Here is a 20,949-nt window from a genome sequence, read left to right as displayed (position 1 = left end):
TCCATAAGTACCCGTTTATACAATCAGAATAAAAACCCATCAACTCTGCTGAAGGAAACCTGGTTCTTGCCTGTTTCCCCCTCCCCTTTCTATCTGTGCCTATGTGAACAAGCTCCCACCCACGCTCCAATCATTGAGACGCTTGCCCACACCTTCTGTACCGCGATAGGTTGGGAGCCTTTGAGACTGACTGTGAGCAGAAATAAAACTTCCTTCCTTAAGTTATTTCTGCTAGGTGTTTTGGTCATGGCAACACAAAAAAACCTGCATAAATATTTCTGTTGCAATTATAAACATATGCATTTCTCGATCAGTCCTTTCACATGTGCGATGTGCATCAGTCACTCATGTCTGCGTTATGGGTCTGCTTAACTCTTCTGATGTCATTACATGGCTTGCCTGTCCTCTCTTTTGAACTGTAAGAGTTTGTATATATCCTGTAAATAAGCCCTTTGTCAAATACATATCCTTTCAGTCTGGTCTGGTCTGGTCTTTTGACTTCAACACTAGTATCGTTTGAAGATCAGGTTTCCCTTCTATGAATTTTTTTTTTTTCAGTTTGTGGGTATTGTATTTTATATGAGAAACTTTTGGTTGTAATGTCTTTCCTATGCTTCTGTGGTGGTTTGTATATACTTGGCCCAAGAGTGGCACTATTAGAAGGTGTGACCTTGTTGGAGTATGTGTGTCACTGTGGGTGTGGGCTTTAAGACCCTCATCCTAGCTGCCTGGAAGCCAGTCTTCTCCTAGCTGCCTTCAGATGAAGATGTAGAACTCTCAGCTTCTCCTGCACCATCCCTGCCTGGATGCTGCCATGTTCCTGCCTTGATGATAATGGGCTGAACCTCTGAACCTGTAAGCCAGCCCCTATTAAATGTTGTCCTTATAAGAGTTGCATTGCTCATGGTGTCTGTTCACAGCAGTAAAACCCTAAGACAGCTTCCTTCTCAGTGTTTTACAGTTTTAGATCTCTTATAGTGTTCCTGTGCTATGCACTAGGCAGCTGGTCCTGTGCCATGCACTAGCCAGCCATTCCCACACCATGCACTAGAAGACCACTTGTTTCTCCTTTAACTACTCAGTCAATAGAGTCAATAGATTCAGTGATTGTGTATTCATGGGACTGTTGGTGAGTTCTCTAGGTTCTTGTGTTAGACTAAACATTTACACATAGAATAATTTTACTGTCTTTATTACTATAGATTTATGGTAAATTTGAACCCAAATACTCTTCACTCTCTAACTTAAATTTTCAAAAGTATTATGATGTTTTCTATTTTAAAAGGTATTAGATTTGAATTTTTAATTACTAAGTTTTATTTACAAGGAGACAAAAACCACAATTACTTTTATAATGGTAATAATCTTATTGTTTGCAAAGACTCCGATTATTCATGTAGAATATTTATTTTATTGTACTTATTTTATTTATTTTTTTTTTTTTTGAGTCAGGGTTTCTCTGTGTAGCCCTGGCTGTCCTAGAACTCACTCTGTAGACCAGGCTGGGCTCAAATTCAGAGATCCGCCTGCCTCTGCCCCCTGAGTGCTGGGATTAAAGGTGTGCGCCATCACAGCTGGATGATGTAGAATGTTTAATTGGTTTTGTGTTGATGGTGTTGGCTTCTCATTTTTGTGTGTCTGCTGCTCTGCTTCAGCAGGGCCTGCACAGCATTGTGGCTTAAAAGTTTGCAGTTTTACTCATGTGTGTGGTTCAGATTTATTTCTGGCATTAATGCCTTAGTTATTTTTAAAGGGTAATATTTATATAGTGAAACGTTTACAGAACAACATTTTTGTATTCAAACACCATTCCAAACAGATTAAATACCACTCTTTCTCATTCTTTTTCATCATCCTTAACTATGTTTTTTTTTTTTCATGGATTGATTTTACCGAATCAGTTTATTTACTAAGATAACCTTAATATATATCAAGTTTATTTCATAATACATGACAAACATAAATTTAAGCTATATCCAACTTTCTATTAGTTATATAAAGAAACAACTTATTAGCCCCAGTCAATATAGCTTTGAGTTCCTAATTATTTTATGCAAAAGAACTTTGGCACGATGTCCTATATGTCACACGTAAATGTCTTTTAAAATGTTTTATTTTATGCACACGGCGGGCATCAGGTGGTAGAAATGGATCTGGGGTCCTTGACTGGAGCAGCCGGGGCTCTTAATCACTGGGCCATCTCTCCAGCCCCTACAATGCTGCATTTTAAGAAAGGCATGAAAAAAAATATAAGAAAATACTTTTTTTGAATTTATCATGACTTTTTTCATGCCTTCCCATCTTTGTTCTTTGGCATATTTAGAAATAATACAAAAATATGGCTTTTCTAGTAACATTTCTAGTAACCTTTCTAAACTCTTCACCAAGGGCATATGAATGTGATAGAAAAGGGGTCCATTCCCAGCCAACTCATAGGCAGTTTGAGAATAGCATTACTTTTAAGGGATTGCAATATGTTAATTAAATATATTAAGCACATAAGAGTTCACAATAAGCCTATAAACCCAGCGCAATTCCCTTATTTTATTAGTGAGGAAATTGATGCTTAAAAAAAAAATTGTAAGACTTTTTCAAAATTGGAGTTGGGATGTGAAGGAAGCAGAGTTTCACGCTTACTCTGCAGGCTATCCAGCATCACTAATGGCCGAGGCTAGAAGCTTTTTGCCTAGGGAAGAGAAAACATAAAGGAGCCGGTAGGAAGGGAAGCCTCATATAGGAAACCTGAGAGGTAAGTAGCATTGGGAGGGGAAAGAGTTTCTGGAATGAGATGTGAAATAAACCCCAAAGTCCAGAAATTATAACATAAGCAGTAGAGAAGGCAAGAGTTCCTGACTTCCCAAGATAGTGAGAGAAGTAAGACAGTTTCTGAGTTGAGGGGAGAGCTACAGAGAGACTGGGCAGGTAACTGACACAAGCCCATTACCCAGGCTTGCTGAGGAGGAGCCTCCCATGTACCCCATTTTAGATAGAAGTAGAAGGAGTAACGGGGACTCTGGTAGATTTGAGGACCATGAAGAAGCATATGTATTGTTTCAGAGGTCAAGGGGGCAGGGACAAACCCAAACAAACAAACAAACTCCCCCAAAGGTGGAGAAACATAAAAATGCCTTAGATTCCTGGGCTGCATAAACAAATTATACAGAAATGCTAATTCAATCATTTGACATTTGGTTGGAGTTGACATCAAAATGCATGCTTAAAGTCAAGTTGTACAGTTTTCTGAGTTTTGTGATTATAGAAAGTGCACCTGCTCTGATTTTTGGCTTTTGCATTTTTCTTAAACATGGGAAGTGTATCATGCATATTTGGAATGCCCGCTTCCTGTTTACGGCAAAGGTACCCCATTCTTTCTTTGTTTTCTCCTCTTGCAACAAATTTTAATCTTGAGAAATCTTCCCTCTCTCCCCCAGCTCCCATTTTATCTGTCCTAGGGACACTTGTCTGTTCAGAGTGGGGACCAGGGCTTCATTTATTCTGAATATGTTAGTGGTGTGTGGTGTGTGCCAGGCACCACGCTAAAGGACTACAATGGAAGCAAATACCACAGTCTCTGCTCTCCAGGGATGGACAATGAGGATGTAAAGTGTCATTATGATGCAGGGGGATAAGAGTGAGGGTACAAAAAAAAAAGATAATGTCCATGAGAGAGATTCACAAAGGGCCAGGCAGCGAAGAGGGCTTCATAGCCCAGCTGGTACTAAGTTTAGAAGGAAATCTAGAGGTTCTTAAAACAGCTAAAGGAAGAAATCTGGGCCTTTGCAAGGACTTGAGAGAATGACGAGGTAGGAGAGAAAGGGTTAAGGCAGATTCCTCCTGACTCAGAAGGGCATTTAACATCTAAAGGGAGAGAGTAACTGAGGTTTATTACCTAAAATGAGCATGGCCTCCTGTGTGGAAGGGAGGTTGGAGGGGAACAGGACTGTAGGGGCCCCTGCGTCAATAATGGACCAGACTAAGAGTGAGCTGCTTGCCAAAGAGAAAGTACTCACATCACAAAGGGAAGACAATGAAATATTAAAGAGTTTATGTATCAGGATTTATATGAACAGCTTTTCTTCACTAAATTCACTGATCCAAAGCTGTAAAGTTGTAATGTGAAGGTCGGGGGTCATGGTGATGTGAGAGGGAACGGGGATTCGAGATGAGGTTGCACAGTCTTAGGGCGGGGCACTGGCAGCCGGAAGTCAAATGGGTGCCGTCGGCCTGCTCCAGGGGCCATACCCCCACTTCCTTCCAGCCAGTCTCAGTACTCCATCCTCTGCCCGGCATCTCCTGGCATGAGTGGCAAAAGCAAAACACAGGCTTTATCTGGGAGATTCAGCTCATGATAATGAGTTTTCTTCTGTATCTTCATATGTATATGTGTATGTGTATATGATGTATGTGTGTGTATGTGTATGTATACGTATGTATATACCCACACATATATATTTCAGATATGCATCTATATGTATATAATGTGTTTTTCTTCTGTATCTGATATGTATGTTATGTATATAATGTGTTTTTAAGAACTGTTATGAATTCTCTGTGAGTTTACTTGATGTTTCAATCATATTTGCTTCCTCTTTCTAGACCTTACCTTTCCTGCCCACAGGATCCAGTTAAATCACTCTTGAGTGTATCCCCCAAAATCTTCACATCATATTAGAGAGACAACTGCTTATCCATCTTGAAAGGGGTGAAATGTAATTATATTGTGCATATATAAAATTCTCAAAATAATAAGAAAATGTTAGCTAAGATATTATTTTAAAAGTTCTGGCAAAATAAAGTAGACAAGATCAGAAAATAAATGCATAGCAAAAAAATTCTAACTTCCGGGTATTTTAGACACATGCATAGTGTTAAAAAGAAAATCGTATCTGCTTAATTAAGAATAGCAGTGGGCCTTCTCTGCCACCAAATGCCTCAGGAAAAAGGATATCCAGTAATATGAGGACAGAAGACTGGGACCCACTAATCACTGTTCGTATATGCTGCTGGACACTTCTGTTAAATATCCAGAGGTTAGGTAAAGCTCTGATATTTATCCCGGAATTGAGGACAGAAAAGATGGAATTCCTTTCCATTTTTGTCATGCCCTCCCTCGACCAGCAAGGAAAGACACGAACAACTGGATCCTTCCCAACACCTTTATTGAAGTGCTTCCTTCATCATTTACCCGGGACCTTGAACACCCAGAGCGAGCTGCTTATATGCTCAGCCCCGGTGGGAGGGTGCGCGTGGAGGAGCACAATTGGTCAGAATTGCAGTGTTTCATTAGCATATCCCACTCGGGAGGGGTTGGCACCAAACTGAGTTGGCCCAAGGGTGATCGCATGCGCAGTGCACTTGTTTACCAGTAGATCATACCGGAAGCCAGCGCCGAGTCGGGGAGGCGGCCTACACATTTATTCAAACAGGTTAGCAAAAAGTTAATGTTAAAGTCTGGTAGAAATAATGAGATGAACAATAGAATAACTTCAAACAAGGCAAAATTGAAAAACTCCAAGTAAAATAGGACGTAAACAAACTCAAGAGAAGAATACAGGGGTAATGTGCTCAGATTATGAGGTCTGTTTTAGCTGAGAGGATGGGTAGGCTTTGGGACATTTACTTATGCAATATGCCCACAAAGGCCAAAGGAACAAACACTAAAGCATCATCCACATAAATTTTTTAAAAAAGGATTTTGCATTTTCACATAATTCAGTGTCCCTGTCTGCCTCAAGATCTGTTTGGCTTTAGACTGAGTGGTGGCTCCGTTTTTGTTGAGACCCAATGGTGATGATTTATTCACATTCACACACACACACACACACACACACACACACACACACACACACACACACCCTAACTATAACCTGCTCAGTCTGTATAATGTTAATTGTATGTATGTTTTCAGGGCTGACCATTTGGCACCGGACAACTTACAGGTGTGCTCTTCCCCAGAGAAGATCACCTCCCCAGCTCCCAGCCTTCCTCAGTTGCCTATAGCTCTTTGTGTAGGGTTGAGCTATTATTTTTATTAGCATATTTATTCAATTCTTAAAGCATATTATCTATTTTAAAAAAGATTTCAGAGAACCCATTTCTTTCAGGTGCACTCAAGTCTATACTGCAATGGAGTGGGAAAAAAAAAGCCCTGAGCAGTCTATTCAAATGCATTTTCACAATGATATCATTTCCCAGGCAGTCTGAAAATCCAGCTATATGAAAGAAATGGCAAAATCTGAATAGACCGGGGACTTTCCATGTGGGCGGTTCTGCACTGAAAGTACATCTTTAAAGAGCCAGGCTTCCTGAGTCCAGATTAGGCTCTGGATTTAGCCCCGGGAAGATGATGCCCAACCTTTAGAAGATCTCTGGGAAAGGAGAAACTGTTAACAGCCTTGAGTTAACCGTGCTCCCCAGGGACAAACAGCAACTTCTCAGACACACAGAGGGGACCTGATAAATGGAGTTATGACTGGCCTTCCGGTAATACTAGGAACTTCTCAGCCTTTAGCAGTGTGGTAATTTAGAAAACCAAGTGGAACCTGCAAGCACTGCTGTCTTGCTTGATTGCACCATGATTGCTTTTATGCCATTGATATCAAACTGAGCATAATTAGAGACTATTCTAACTCATGACAAACAATGTGCTTTGTTTTTACAGAGCTGAATAACATCCCACAGAAGCAACATCTTTGTGTCAAAGACTAGAGCTCCTCCTGTCCACCAAAGGAATGCCAGTTCTTTCTCAGACGATCCACAGGTAATGTTGAGGGAGTTGTTTATTCTACAGTGCAAAACTGGGTTGATGTATGTAAGCATGAATGTTGACTGCATTGCAGACTCACCTAAAGGATGGACAAGATACACTGCAGAGAACTAGATACCAATGAACCTATTCTGTGGCACAAACTATATACGGAATCTTCCCAGCACAACCGATTGTTTTAAAAGAAAACATTGTAACTAGTAGGGGGTAAACAATGTAGCAAATTCAAGGCAACAAAATCAAGCTAACAATAGGATAAAGGATAATTTGAGTGTTTTAATGCATTTGTGATTGAAAATGTGAGAATATGTATATTTATTCACCCTTGATCATATATATATATATACACATACACATATATGTATATATATATGTATATATACATAAATACATATATATATCACCAATTAAAGAACATATACAGACTGGACTTAGGCCATATATATATATATATGCATATCTACACATATATATATACATATACACATATATATGCATATCTGAGAGCTTATTGCTCCAAAGTGTAGCTATGACCAAACGTATTCTAGAGAAGGGAGAAGTCCCCTCTGCTTACCAACTCATCTTCAGATGAGTTGGCTCTTCAGATCACTGCAGGAGTAGGTACATCCTCTTCCACTGAGGCCAGACAAGGCAGCCCTGTTAGGTGAATAGCATTCACAGGCAGGCAACAGTGTCAGGGTAAGCCCCATCTCCAATTGTTGGGGCATCCACATGAAGACCAAGCTGCACATCTGCTAAATATGTGGATGGCCTAGGCCCAGTCTGTATATGTTCCTTGATTGGTGGTTCAGTCTCTGGAGTTCCCAAGAGTCCAGGATAATTGGGGATGAGGTCTCAGGAAAGAGGAGGGGAAAGCAGCTGGCAAGACTTTCTTTTGTTCTCTAACCAATTGGGAAGGACAAGAACATTGAGTGATGGGTGGGTACCTATGGAGGGTAGGCAGCTACCTCTGGGCACAGAGCATAGGAGCAGGAAGAAGGCTTGTTCAAGAGCTCTAGAATTTTAGCATCAAGTAGAAAAGTCCTGAAAATCCTGGTCAGACACATAATTTGTAGCAAAGTTTTTCCCAAAGAAGATATGGGATAAAGCATAATGAATGGAAATTTAGGGTGGGGGGAATATTTAGGGCAAGGTCCTCAGTAGATGTAGAACTACCTCCTTCTGAAGGCACTTGGGAGAACGGTTGATGAATGACTGGGTGACATTTCCCCTGAACTAAATAGACAGAAGCCAGAGATAGTAGATGCCTAATACACAAGGAAGGCTCATATGGCTAAAACTGATCTGTATCTTTTGACTTATAAATGTCTTTAATGTTTCGATGGATTTTCATGTAGGTAATAATAGGCCTGCTGATACATAGATAAAAATCAAGAAATCCTGGTGTGCTCTTGTACAATAAGGTGATTATCGGGAACAATAACGTACTGTAAATTTCAAAAAGCTGAAAAAATGATTCTGAAGGATTTTTTATCATAAATAAATGATAAATATTTTATTTATCAAGATATTATGATATACATAAATATGCTAACCATGTTTACCTTGATTTAATCGTTATACAATATGTACTTACAGCAAAAATCACACAGGATCCCATTAATATGTTTAACCTTATTTTTACATGTATTGTTTAAAAATGAATATGCTAGTTGGAAGACAAAACAATCTGCTCAGAATGATTTGAGCCTGGAATTTGATTTCTTTATACAAATCAGCACGAAGACTATTGTACCAGATGCTGTTCACAGTCAGATTTTAAAGTTTAAGTTAAAATGTTTTCCATTATAAAGCTCCTCAAATAGAAGAACTAAATATACACCAATTCGTAACTTTGTTATCATCAGCCCAGGTTTGACATATGTTAATATTTTCCCATGCTTTGTTTAGATAAATCTATCTTTATAAAATAAAACTCTACAAGCTAGGTTAGGTGGGCCCAATGCTCACCATGCCTGCTGGGCTTGAATGCCTATTGTTTTCCCCACTGCTTGATGACACAATTTGAAATAAACCAGTAGATTCAGTGGATCCTTGGGTTAAGTTGCGGGTCTGCCCTGCCAGGAAGCGAGGCTAGGGCCGCTCAGCTTGGGGAGGCGAGACGCGGGAGTTTAATTGCATTTCATCCCACACCAGTGCTGGGCAGGTGTCCTGCTATGGGAAGCTGTGGGACACCGCTCCGGGGGTGGAAGAGCGCAGTCTGAGGTCCTGGGGACTGTTGAGGCTGGCTTGGGGGTCCCTGGGCCTGCAGGGTGGCCAGCGACTGTATGGTTTCCAGGCTCTTGGGCACCCAGGTGCCACTGGAGGCCGCTGAAAAGCTGAGAACAAAGTGGGGTGCCCATGGGTTGAACTGGCCCAAGGCTTTGGGGAGAGTCCTTAGCTTGTAGCAACTTGGTTTGGCTTGGTCGTGGGCGGCTTGCTTGGGTTGGTGGACACTGGCTGGGAACACAATGAGGTCTTCTGCGGGAGATTAGATGGCAGCTCTGTAGGTGAAGGAAGGCCTCCTTCATTGTTTCTCACGGGAGATCCTGATGAAAGAGGAACAGTCCATGGTTTTAAGGCTTTTATTGTCATTGGAGGACAGTAGATGAGAAACCGTACATCCCTTTTTCAGGGCTGGCCTGAGGTTAAATACCTTTTGCAGGGAGGAGGGTCTGGGAAGGAAAGTTTAATTGGCTAAGCGCTTCTGGTCTTTAGGTACCTCATTAATATGGAGATCTGTCTTGAGGCTATGCGACTTGTGGTCAAGTTTTCTACCCGTGGAGTGGCTAGTAGGGGTGTTGCCCTTACATGACTGAAACACACAAATCTACGGAAGCCTCGTGTCAGGAGCCTGGAGTCTGGGATCGTGGCAAAACGCCTACCGTCCCTTGCAGGGGATCCCGTGGGTTCACCGGGATTTCAAACCTAACTCAACCAGAAACCAGGCTCCCTTTCACGGTCCCACAGATCCTCACTGACTGTTTTCCTTTCTTTGTAATGAAATCTGTCTCCCAAAGTATCCTACAGGGCTGTCTTAGTTAGGGTTGCCCTTGTTGAGATGAAGCACCATGACCAACAACAACCTGGAAAGGGTTTATCCGACTTACACTTCAACAATATAGTCCATCATTGAAGTAAGTTGTATTTTACTTTGATTACAAATATTAAGGGAAGCACAGAAGCTGAACAGTCTGGGCAGCAGATGAGACATCCTTATTCTGTAGGCGGAGAGGAGAAAGTATCAAGAGACTCTCCGATACTTCAAGCTTAAGGAACTGTTAGGAAAATCAGAATTCATTTTAGAATCTGTGATCAGCAGATTGCTGCTCCCTAATGTCTGGTGAGTGGTTCTTTATGCCAGAAGGAACCAGACACTGATTTTTAAATCTTCATGTAATATTTACATTTATGTTCATTGGTGAGTCTATGTTAACTGGTAAATACACACACACACTCATCACACACTCATGCACTCATGTGCACATGCATCATCCAAGGTCCTGTAAGTCCCTTGAGGTAAACCCAATAAGCCCACTTTGGTTCACCAAGTTTGATTTGGTATCCTATCTGGGGTGACTAGACATTTGTTCTTGTCTTTCTGGAGATAATTAGGCAATGCACCCTGAATGCAAGCAGTCATCCCCTATAGTATTCTGCTACCTCAATAGCAGTCCTTACAGCAATTACAAGGACAAAGGGATAACAGTAAGGGTGAGTGGCTGTGCCAAGAGCCTTTTCTCCATGCCAAACCATTTCAAACAACCGTGCAATCACACTTGGTCCTTAATGCACATGTGCAGCTTTAAGAACCACATGGTCAGCATCCCTTCCTTTCTGGCTAAATCACTCCTTCTTCTTATCATTCATATATAAGTGTGTGTGTGTGTGTGTGTGTGTGTGTGTGTGTGTGTGTGTGTAGATATAGATATAAAACTTATCCTATCATCCATCTATCTATCTATCTATGTATCTATGTATCTATCTATCTATCTATCTATCTATCATCTATCTATCTATGTTACTATTGCCTTTGTTAAAGCTGATTGTACTTGCTTTGCTGAGAGGGTTGCCAGTATTCTCCTAAGTATTTCCCTTATACTTTCCCTTGATTTTTACCCTTATAATACCCTTATAAATACCCTTATAATAGGAGACAGGTACTGCTATTTCCCACCTTTAATTATCATCTTCTTTCTACTTCCTGTGAAATAACAAAGCTGCTAAATTGTAAAGTCGGATTTTAAGCAAGGATCTTCTAGGCACCAGGCAGGACCCTGCAGTCATAGTCCATGCTCCAGTACAGTGCCATGTGGGCACTTGCACATAGTGAGACCTTTGACCGACTCCCCACAGAGTATCCTGTGGGACAAGTGGACCCGTGTCATCAGACAGAAAAACTGGGAAGGCTGAGCAGATTAAGGAACCCCAGCAATTCTTGTAATTGAGAAAAGTAGGTGTTTGAATCTGCTCCTGACCAGGTTCCTGTCCTGGAAAGACACCCCAATGGGGACAAAAGGACATAGCCTAGAGCCCCTGCATTTTGCCTCCCCGAGAGGAGTTCTAGCACCCCAAAGGCGAAGCAAAATGGAGAAGCACAATTACCATCTATAATTGCAAGGTTTGATGGCAGCTAAAGATGCAAATGACCAACTCAGAACCCACAGATAATGACTTTTGGCTATTCCTCTCAAGAAAAACATAGACCTTTATAAGGAATACTAAGGATCATCTGTCTTAGTTTGTCCTCTGATGCTGTGACAGATACCGTGACCGAGAGCAACTTTGGGAGAAAAAGAGTTTATTTCATCTTGCAGGTTAAGAGTCCGTCATCAGGAGAAGCCAAGACAAGAGATCAAGGAAGGAGCTTAAAGCAGAAACTATGTAAGAAATCTACTTAGTGGTGTCCTTCCTCCAGCATACTCAGCTACTTTCTTAAACAGAGCAAGAAAGCATGTGGATGCCTTAAATGGTATTGCCTATAGTGGACTAGACCCGCCTACATCAATAATCAATCAAGAAAATGCCCCATAGCCATGCCCACAGGCCAATTTGTTGAATGTAATTCCTTATTTGATTCTCCTTCTTCTCAGGTGTCTCAAGTTGACAACAGAAACTGACTATGGCATCTTCTACTGGTATAGCTGGATTATTCATACAGATTATCTTATTGGCATTTTAATCCCCGGTACTTACTGTTAACAGACAATACTTGAAGATACCTTCTAAATGAACCCTAATGTCGTGATTAACAAACTAGAAAGAGGGACAGTGTAAATGCAAAAGAAACTATTAAAAATATAGTTGTTGGTAACTCCAGAAAGACTAAAAACAATGCACCTGGGCAACAAGAGTAAGATGCAGTCAGGCATAATCCCAGCACTTGGAGGCAAAGAGATCCCTGTGAGTTTGAGGCCATATAGTGAGTTCTAGGACAACCAGAGCTACAGAATGGGGTGGGGGGAAGGGTAGAAATAAGATACTGGAAAAAACCAAAAGTAAAGGAAAAATGGAGAACGAGAAGAGACTGTCTAGAACTTAAAGCATAAACAAAGAGTTTAAAGTTCAGGAGAGGGACTGGAAGGTAAAGATGACGTTTTCAGAAAGAACAAAAGATACAAAATTCCTAACACTGATAAAAAAAAAAAAACAAGCAAATTAAATGTTAAGTTTAGAAAGTTCAGTACTAAATTCACGGAGTTTCATTACCAGAGAACAGAGAAAAGAAAATGGAAAAACATTGTCAAGTTTCCTGGAACTGAGAGATCCTCTCAAAGGCTGGAAGGGTTCATGGAGCATTTAGGACAATTAAGATACTTTTAAGATTAGGAAAGAGGCTGAATTATTTCAGAGATTTGAAACCAATGACATTCAAAGTATTAAGAACTAAGAAAGATTCCAAACATCTTAAGAGACTCCGGAGGCTACAAATTGATGCTCTACGTTCTTTAAAATTTTGTAACTAGGTTCATTTCCTAAGCGTATGGAGGGACCAGTCTACAGGTTGATCATCTGAGGCAATATTGGGGCTGGTTGTTTTACCTGCTGATGAAGATAAACCACAGAGGAAATTCCTTTAGCTACTATAGTGAAGTGTTCCCTGAATGCCAGCAGCCCATGGAGCCTGTGGTACAGCCTGCTCACCAGGTCAGGGATTTTGCAGGAAGACTCCAGGGGAGAAATCAGACTGATAGATTACCTGACAGCATTGACCATGTGGGAAATTGAAGTGAGAAGCACTTGACAGTTGTTCACAGGTAATGGAAGCACAGACACCCAAATCGAATGGAAGACCTAAAGGTAATTAACCCCAGGGAAACAATGAATAAGGAAGGAATATCAGAGTAATATTTTACTTGACTCTGGAAAACGCAATTCACTTGATCACGAAGTGGAAGAACTATCAGTTTAATTAGAAATATGACTTAGTACACTCAAATTTTAAAAGGTGTGACAGAACTCAACAGATCCCATCAAAGAGAGACAAACAGAGAAGAGGTAAGGGGCCTGGGAAGACAGCTCATTGGGTAAAGTGCTTGCTACACAAGTGTGAGTACCTGAGTTTGGATCTCCAGTACTTCACTAAAAACCAAACAGGGAAGCCTATGTCAGCAGTTTCAGAGCTTGTGGAAAGGAGGCAGATGGATCCCAGGGATTGGCTACCTGGCAAGTCTATCTGAATCAGTGAGATGGGGGATCTTCAAAAGACCTTGTCTTCAAAGATAAGGTGGACAGTAAGTGAGGAAGAAATCCAACACTGATCACTAGCCTTCATAAGCATACACATGTATCTGTACACACACATGTACATGCATGCAAACAACACACATGCACAAAATTATTTTTTAAAAAGTTTAAAAATTTCAAATAATAAAAAATTCTTTTAAAATTATGTATACATATATATGTATATATACTAAGACATGTATATATAAGCATATATATAAATATATACTTTTTAAAAGAATAATTTTATTCTAGTTGTATATATACATATGTATGTACATTTATATACATGTTAGAACCGAGAGTTCATTTACAAGACTTGGGCAGTTGATCATGACAGTTACAAAGGAAGTTTTCCAAAGCTCTGTCTCACATGAAGTCCTACCAATCACGTAATTAGTACAAATGTTTAAAATAATGAACAATTCTAATAATGCTCTCCCCCGTCCTGAACCAATAATGGCCTCCCACTCTTGGCATAGCAGGAGTGTACCACCATACCAGTTCTTAACAACTTGCTCTTAGATTAGAAATCTGGATCTTTCACTGAATAAGTCGGTAGGCTCAGGAATGTTAGAGCCATGGATGAAGGAGACTGGGGCTTCTGAGTTAGTATGGAAGACTCCGTGGTAAGGGCTATCAATCTCTCTGTCTGGAGGAGCTGGTCATCTCTCCCACCTTCACCTTTTGTGCTTCTGTCCATGTGACATGAACTCTTCAATTTCTTTCATTTGACACAGGTTTTATTTTCATTTGTTTCTTGTTCTTTGGCCTTGAGATTTCCCCAGAACTGTAATGCTCTCTTCCTGCCTCCGATGGTTTCCAAACTATGAAATCTGTTTTCCTTGTGGTCTGTTGCTGCCACAGCAAAGCCAGGATTCTGTGTGCAGAACTGTGCAGCCTTTCTCTTTGATCTCAAACTAGCTCATTATCTGTTAGAAATTCATTCTGGCAAGTAAACAGAAAGCCAACTGGATACAAGATCGCTGTGTTTGCGTGGTAGAAAAAGGATATTTACCCAGGGTTTGAAAGATGTGCAGAAAATCAGACTGGGGGACTGGCACAGGATAGTCCAGGGCTTGGGCAACCAGGCACCAAGCGCCAGGCACTGAGCTGAGTAGGTACTTTGTATGTGTTAGAACTGTGTTCTAGAGCACAGTGTGGACTGCTCTTATTCTTGTCACCTTGAAGTTAAAAATTCAGAGTCCAATTAATGTAGCACTTTCTTTAAATTAAGCAGCTTTTGAGAAACAGAATTTGGATTTAAATCTCATGTTTGTTTTTCTAATTTCAGTCTCCACAATTGTTCTCCTGTTCCAAGATGAAGCTGATGAAGCTAGTTGAAAGGGAGCTTAGGGGGTGGGAGTTGGGGAGGAGCTATACAGAGGGAGATAGGGCAAAGGTCCTTTGAATGGGAAAGAAAAAAATGGGGCTTTAACTGGGGAGGGAGGTAATACCAAAGGAGTGGGAGATCGAGGAAAAAATAACATTAAGGATGTTTGAAAAAAAAAACCATATGGTTTAGATGCTATTAGATCATTGTGGGGATAATGATGCCTCTAAAGCCATAGACTACCTAACAAAACCTCCAGTACCTAGAGTTAAAAATCCTTAATTGTTGGTGAGGGAGTCCTAGGGATTCCCAAAACAATACAGGATATTGCTGTTACCCTTGGTTGCCTCTCAGAACTTGAAGATATGACTCACATACATTGGACATGGGGCTTGAAGAACTCAAACAGAAATGAACCTGGAAACCTCCTACCTGAGGGCCAGCTCTTATAATATCTGAAAGGTATAAGGAAGCTGCTAGTGGAGGGAAACAATTTATAGTCCTGTCTGTTAAAGTCCACAACAGTGATTCCAGTGACTATTCTGGAAAGATATCTCCAACAGTGTGATAGTGACATTCAAATCTTGGAAGTAACCAACAGCCATCTAATTAGATTTGAGGCCCACTAAATAGGTACTGTAAACCTAATCAATACTCATAGCTGGAGAGGTCATGGACTATAAAGGAGAACTTATAATTGTCATTTTCCTAGATCAATATAAATTTTAACTGCATTCTAAATACTTATTCTTACATCTGCATATAAATGCAGCTCTCATTATTCGTCAAAGAAACTTCTTTTTGTATCAGATGGAAACTGGTACAAAGATCTACCTCTGGTCATAATGCAGAGAACAACTGATGGTGCAGTATCCAGCCTCAACTGGTCCATTCATACCGCAACCCTACAACACAACCCTAAAGCTAAGACCCACAGGACATTGTGAAAGATGGGATAGAAAGATTGTAAGACCAAAGGGCCAGGACTCCTGCCAAGATTTCAAGATGTCATAATGGAGGACTGGGGAATTATACCAGTGAAATCTCAACAATATGGCTACCTAAACAAGATCGGAAAAGAAAAACATCAGTCAACATGCCAGAGTAGATGAGGGAAATTTCACAAGATCCCAACCCTAGATGGGAAAAGGAATTCATGGATGCTGAGAGATGGAGAATCACTTTTCTATAGGGATGATCTCTTGATAAATTATCCCATCTCAAGTGGACAGCCCTATATGTACATATTTACAACATTAAACATACCCTCGTGTGTGTGTGTGTGTGTGTGTGTGTGTGTGTGTGTGTGTGTGTGTGTGTGTAAAACGCAATAATTAAAGAATAAAGGGTCATGACTAAAGTGGAAATTCCTGGCTTCTTTGGAGACATAGATTATAATGATGTTTTGCTGGGGCAGACAGGTGAAAGAATGTTTAGTCGTAGCAAATGCAGGAAAGGAAGAACGCGTGATGTTTAGAAAGAATATAAATATGACCCCGCAGGCAGTGGGGGCTTGAGCATTGGTTTGCTTTGCCCTGCCTCTCTAGTCTTCGCTGGTGACATGCGTGTATTGGTTCGCCTTACATTGTGTTGCTGAGCTTCGCTTGAGGTGACTTCATAGAGAGATACTCACCAAAGAACTTCTTGTGAGACTCCTGTGGCTTCAAGTCACTTTCTGGAACTGGGACCAATAGGCAAGTCTTTTTCTCTGGGTTGAAGTGCGTTTGTTGGTTCGTATGTGATGTCTGCTGAGTGGACTGATCCCCAGCTGCTGATTAATGTTTGGCATTTGCTATGGACTGGACTGAGAACAATGAAGACTGGAATTGCTACAAAGAACTACTTCTACACAGGCCCCCCCCCCCCATATCCTAATAACCTTTCTTTTCCACTACCTCTGGTGGGTGGTGGGCTAGAGGGGAGTTTGAACTCTTACCAAAGTAGGTTGTGAAAAATATATGCCTACCCATGACTTTAAGAGAGTGTGAGGAGACATGAGAAAGTTTTGAGGGCGTAGATGGAGGAAGTGGAAATGGTGTAAGTATAATTCTCATGTAAAAAGTCAAATGTTTTAAATAAAAAAAAAATCACAGGGAATACTGGGCCTTCAGGGCTCACAGGGCCTTGGCCACCATCTAATCCTTTGTTACCATGTATGCAGTTCATGCAGATTGACCTGGATCAGCTGTCAAAGACTACACAAAGAATTGGTAGTAGGATCTTGAGTATTATGTGTAAGAGTTTGAAGCATCACAAAGTTCTATCACACTTTATTGATCTAATCATTTATTCTTCATAGGCTTTGTCAGTAGCAAAGTCATTTACAGCTAATCCCAAAATGAGGCGGGGCCACACTTCTTCCCAAGCTCTTCTTCCTGCTCCTCTACAGACTCTCGATGCCCCGTGTGTTTATCTGCAGCTTTACTTTATTGATTCAGTTAGCATTTCAGCTTGGACATTTCAGTACATGGTTTCCATGTATTTGGGAAATTCCAATAATGCAGAGCCCGAGGCCCTTGTTCTCATTCTCTATAGTTAATGAAGTCCTGTGACCCTCTATGTTTTCCAGAATTTAGAAAATAATGACTTAGTTTTTCAACTTAAATACTGACCCCCAATCTGCTCTTCCGTGGAATTGTCTACATAAATCATTCAAGTTACATAAACATTATACAATTTATGTAATCATTATATAATTTATAAAATATATACAATTTATTAAATAATAGTCCAATAGTGAGATTACAGACTTTGTTTTTGAAATTCTGTTTTGAAATTTGTTTTTGCTTAGAACTCAACTTTCTATTTGTCTTTCATTTAAATGAAAAGAAATAAAAGTCGTGACTTGATACACTGTTATGAATAGCATGCTCGTGATACTTTGGGGTGAAGAACTTGTGCAAGCATGCATATGTTTAAAGTGTGATTAGGCCTTACAACCCAAGCAAACCCATGCTTCTATCTTAGGGGTGGGTGTTTAATAGCTACAATTTGATTATGCTTTCACAGTGTCCTATGTGTTCAGGTGATTAACATCCGGTGTATTCAAATACCATTTCTGTTGGCTGGCAGATTTCGTTGTCCAACAATAGGTCTTTGGAAATCCTAGCTCACTGACTGAAACCTTTGAGGTATTTCTGATCTGGGTCACTTGGAATCAATGGTTGGAAAGGCCACAATGTTTGAAAAACAGGCTGAGAGTGACTGATCCGGTGACAGCCCAGCACCTCTAGTGCCCTAGAACTTCTCATGTTAGTGTATGTGTCAGAATTATGAGGACGGGCCCGCTGCCCAGAATGCCAAGTATGGAGCTGATCTGTACAGAGTGAGCAGTAAATGGTGTTCCAAACTGCAATAAATAACACATCTATCTGCAGAACGTAGTGACGTAATCTCATGTCACCCTCTCAAGGAAGCCGTGCTTCCTGTCTACTGCCCCACCCTTAGGCATAAATCGTAGGTGTAGAACCATTATCTAGACTTGAGAGCCAATGTTAATAAATCCTTACTTAAAGTATCGTTTATAGTCTTGCGGTGAAGATGACTGTTAGCCAGGACAGCAGATCTTGGCAGGAATTATCACTCAGACTCTCCGGGTGGCCAGATCCCGCTAGGAAATACAAAGTACAGAAAATTAACTTCTGCGAATGAAACTCAAGGCCCATTTCTTTCTGACGACTGAATGAAAGTGTAACGGTGCCTCCGAAAGTGCCATTGAAATGCTGCGTTTATCTCCAAGTAACTTTTGGTCCTCCTGTCTACCACTGTGACCAGGACAGAATGATATGATTTTATTTTCAAGGATTCTTAAAGCTTCTAAAGTTCTCTAGTGATAATCTGAAGATTTGGCGAGGAGACAAAGCAAAGATACTTTTAAAAAATTTTCTCCCTTGCTTCCATCCAGGAGGAGCCATCAATAGCAGTCAGGTGAGAACAAATTCCCTTGGTCTATAATAGCCTCTAACGTCAAGTTCTTGGCTGCGGTACCCTGCAAGAGTCCTTGTTCTTATCCTTTGAGCGGAAGCAGTCTGATTACTCAGCAGTTTGAGTCATACCTGCATCAATGATTTATTTGTGTCCTTACTGCAAAGCAAAATGGGGTACAAATACAGCTCCTTTGCCTGATCTGGTGTCGTGTTGCTCTGGACAGAATTCCAAGTGGGAATTCAGATGGGCTTTGGGACAATAGGAACATTTAGATCTCCAAGCTGTGAGTGCAGGTAAAAATCCAAGCCCAATCCCACAGGGAGGAGAGGTGGTGAGCAGCCAGGTGTTCCTGCCCCCTTCTAGTCTCCTCTCTGGAAGTGTCATGTGATTTCCTACCTCACTCTGTAGACTCTAGTGTCTTCTCTTTCAAAGCTGCCATTGGAAAAAAGGAGGCAAGAGACTGTCCTGTTTGCTTTCTTGAAAATAATGATAATGATATAAATTATAATGGTCTCTATAATATAGGGTGCTGTTCACCTTCTGAGGGAGCTAAGTAGTTACCATCCCTCATCCAATTTTGCCTGGAACTAGAACTTAACTTTATTTGGAAATAGAGCATCTGTAGATAAAACTATGGATAGTTATAATGAAGTCATATTGGGGTTAGGTGAGTCTTAGGCAGTGACAATCATTCCTAGGAGGTGAAATATATATGCAGGGTCATACACAGGGCAAAGTCATGTACTATTGTAACAAGAAGTTATTTGAACTAGGCAGAGCCAGGGCAGGGCTTGTCAATTTGGTGGAATTCTGTTCTTTAGCCACAATATGGCCATTGCTATCTTGAAGTCACAGTAGCTGGAGACCATCACAAAACATTCTCTCGTGGAGAGGATGGAGGATCAGGAGGCAGTATGCTGGAGTAAGGGCTTGCACCCCTCTCAAGGATTATCACTTGATAATGGCTGCTGGGAAAGAAAGACATTTTCTTTCATTGTTCTCTTTTAAAGTGAAAAAATGGGAACATTTATTGCATGAAACGATAAAGATGTCAGTATCAACATACCACACAGCTCTAGCTATTGTTTTTACTATAGGTGCCACAGAAGCTACCCAGTGTGGATTCCTTAACATCCATGATGCTTGCTGGTCATCTTTGCCAAAGCCATACCTATAAGAAACCAAATATACCCACGAGTGGCCCTGTGCATGAAACCAAAACAAGAAGTTCCTACTGTATCTGAACCTTCAGATTGAAGAGCAAAGTAACAAATGGCTGCTGGCTTAGAAGTACCAGGAGGCCTTGGCACCACCACGTATGTCCCCTAAGCTTAATCCAGAACACAGCAAGAAGATTTTAGTAACAAAAACGTACATTTGTCTTTTGAACTTTTCATTATTTTATGATTTTCTGTGTATGAGTGTTTTGTCTGTCTATATATGTGTGCAGCGCATGCGAGCTTGGTGTCTACAAATGTCAGAAGAGGGGTTCAGTGTCCCTGGCACTGGAGTTATAGATGGTTGACAGCCACCATGTGGGTGCTGGGAATTAAACCTAGGTCCTCTGGAAGAACACAGTGAGATTCCGCATACAGCAAGGCAGTGTGTTAGATCCTCAATATTAATCTGACCAAGATTTAGTTAGTGGAACAATCCATAAGTATACAATTACTTATAAAAGCTGATCCAACTCTCCAGCACCATACTGTCATTTGTAGAACTCTACCCTTAGGACTTTGAGAAGGAAGAGAGTTATTATGATAGAGAAATACTAGAATCCCATTCAAGAGCTATACTTGTTGACTTCAGCTTTCTCTAATGCCTTATGAAGGCACCATGGGTCCTCTGTCGCTTAACTGTCACTAAACATACCCACAACCTAAAAACAATGTGCTCTCTCTCTCTCTCTCTCTCTCTCTCTCTCTCTCTTGCACTTCCTCTCCCCCTCTGTCCCTTTCCTCTTGTCTCTCTTTCCCCCTTTCTCCCTCCCCCATCTTCACTCCCCTTCCCTCTCTCCTCCTTCCCTTCTGTGTGTGTGTGTGTGTGTGTGTGTATGTGTGTGTGTAGGTTTTTGAACTTGATGGTTCATTTTTATTAAATTTTAACAGAAAGGAAACTCTAGCTACTCATTATGTGATTTATTTCACTTTGTAACCCAGAGGAACGTTCTCCCATCGAAGTTTCCAGCCAACCAAGG

At 40.8% G+C, this 20,949-nt stretch overlaps 1 long non-coding RNA gene across 1 annotated transcript; it reads left to right on the top strand.

Annotated features, from left to right (window-relative positions):
• Positions 1-5,351: 5,351 nt before the first annotated feature.
• LOC143440290 (uncharacterized) lies at positions 5,352-20,642 on the top strand. The gene is made up of 3 exons (XR_013108069.1): positions 5,352-5,426; positions 6,662-6,760; positions 19,850-20,642. It is a non-coding gene; the product is annotated as an uncharacterized LOC143440290 (long non-coding RNA).
• Positions 20,643-20,949: the final 307 nt, after the last annotated feature.

This window comes from Arvicanthis niloticus, chromosome 29 (assembly GCF_011762505.2).
Source record: "Arvicanthis niloticus isolate mArvNil1 chromosome 29, mArvNil1.pat.X, whole genome shotgun sequence".
Classification (NCBI taxonomy): Eukaryota; Metazoa; Chordata; class Mammalia; order Rodentia; family Muridae; genus Arvicanthis; species Arvicanthis niloticus.
This window is presented reverse-complemented; position numbering and strand designations above follow the sequence as displayed.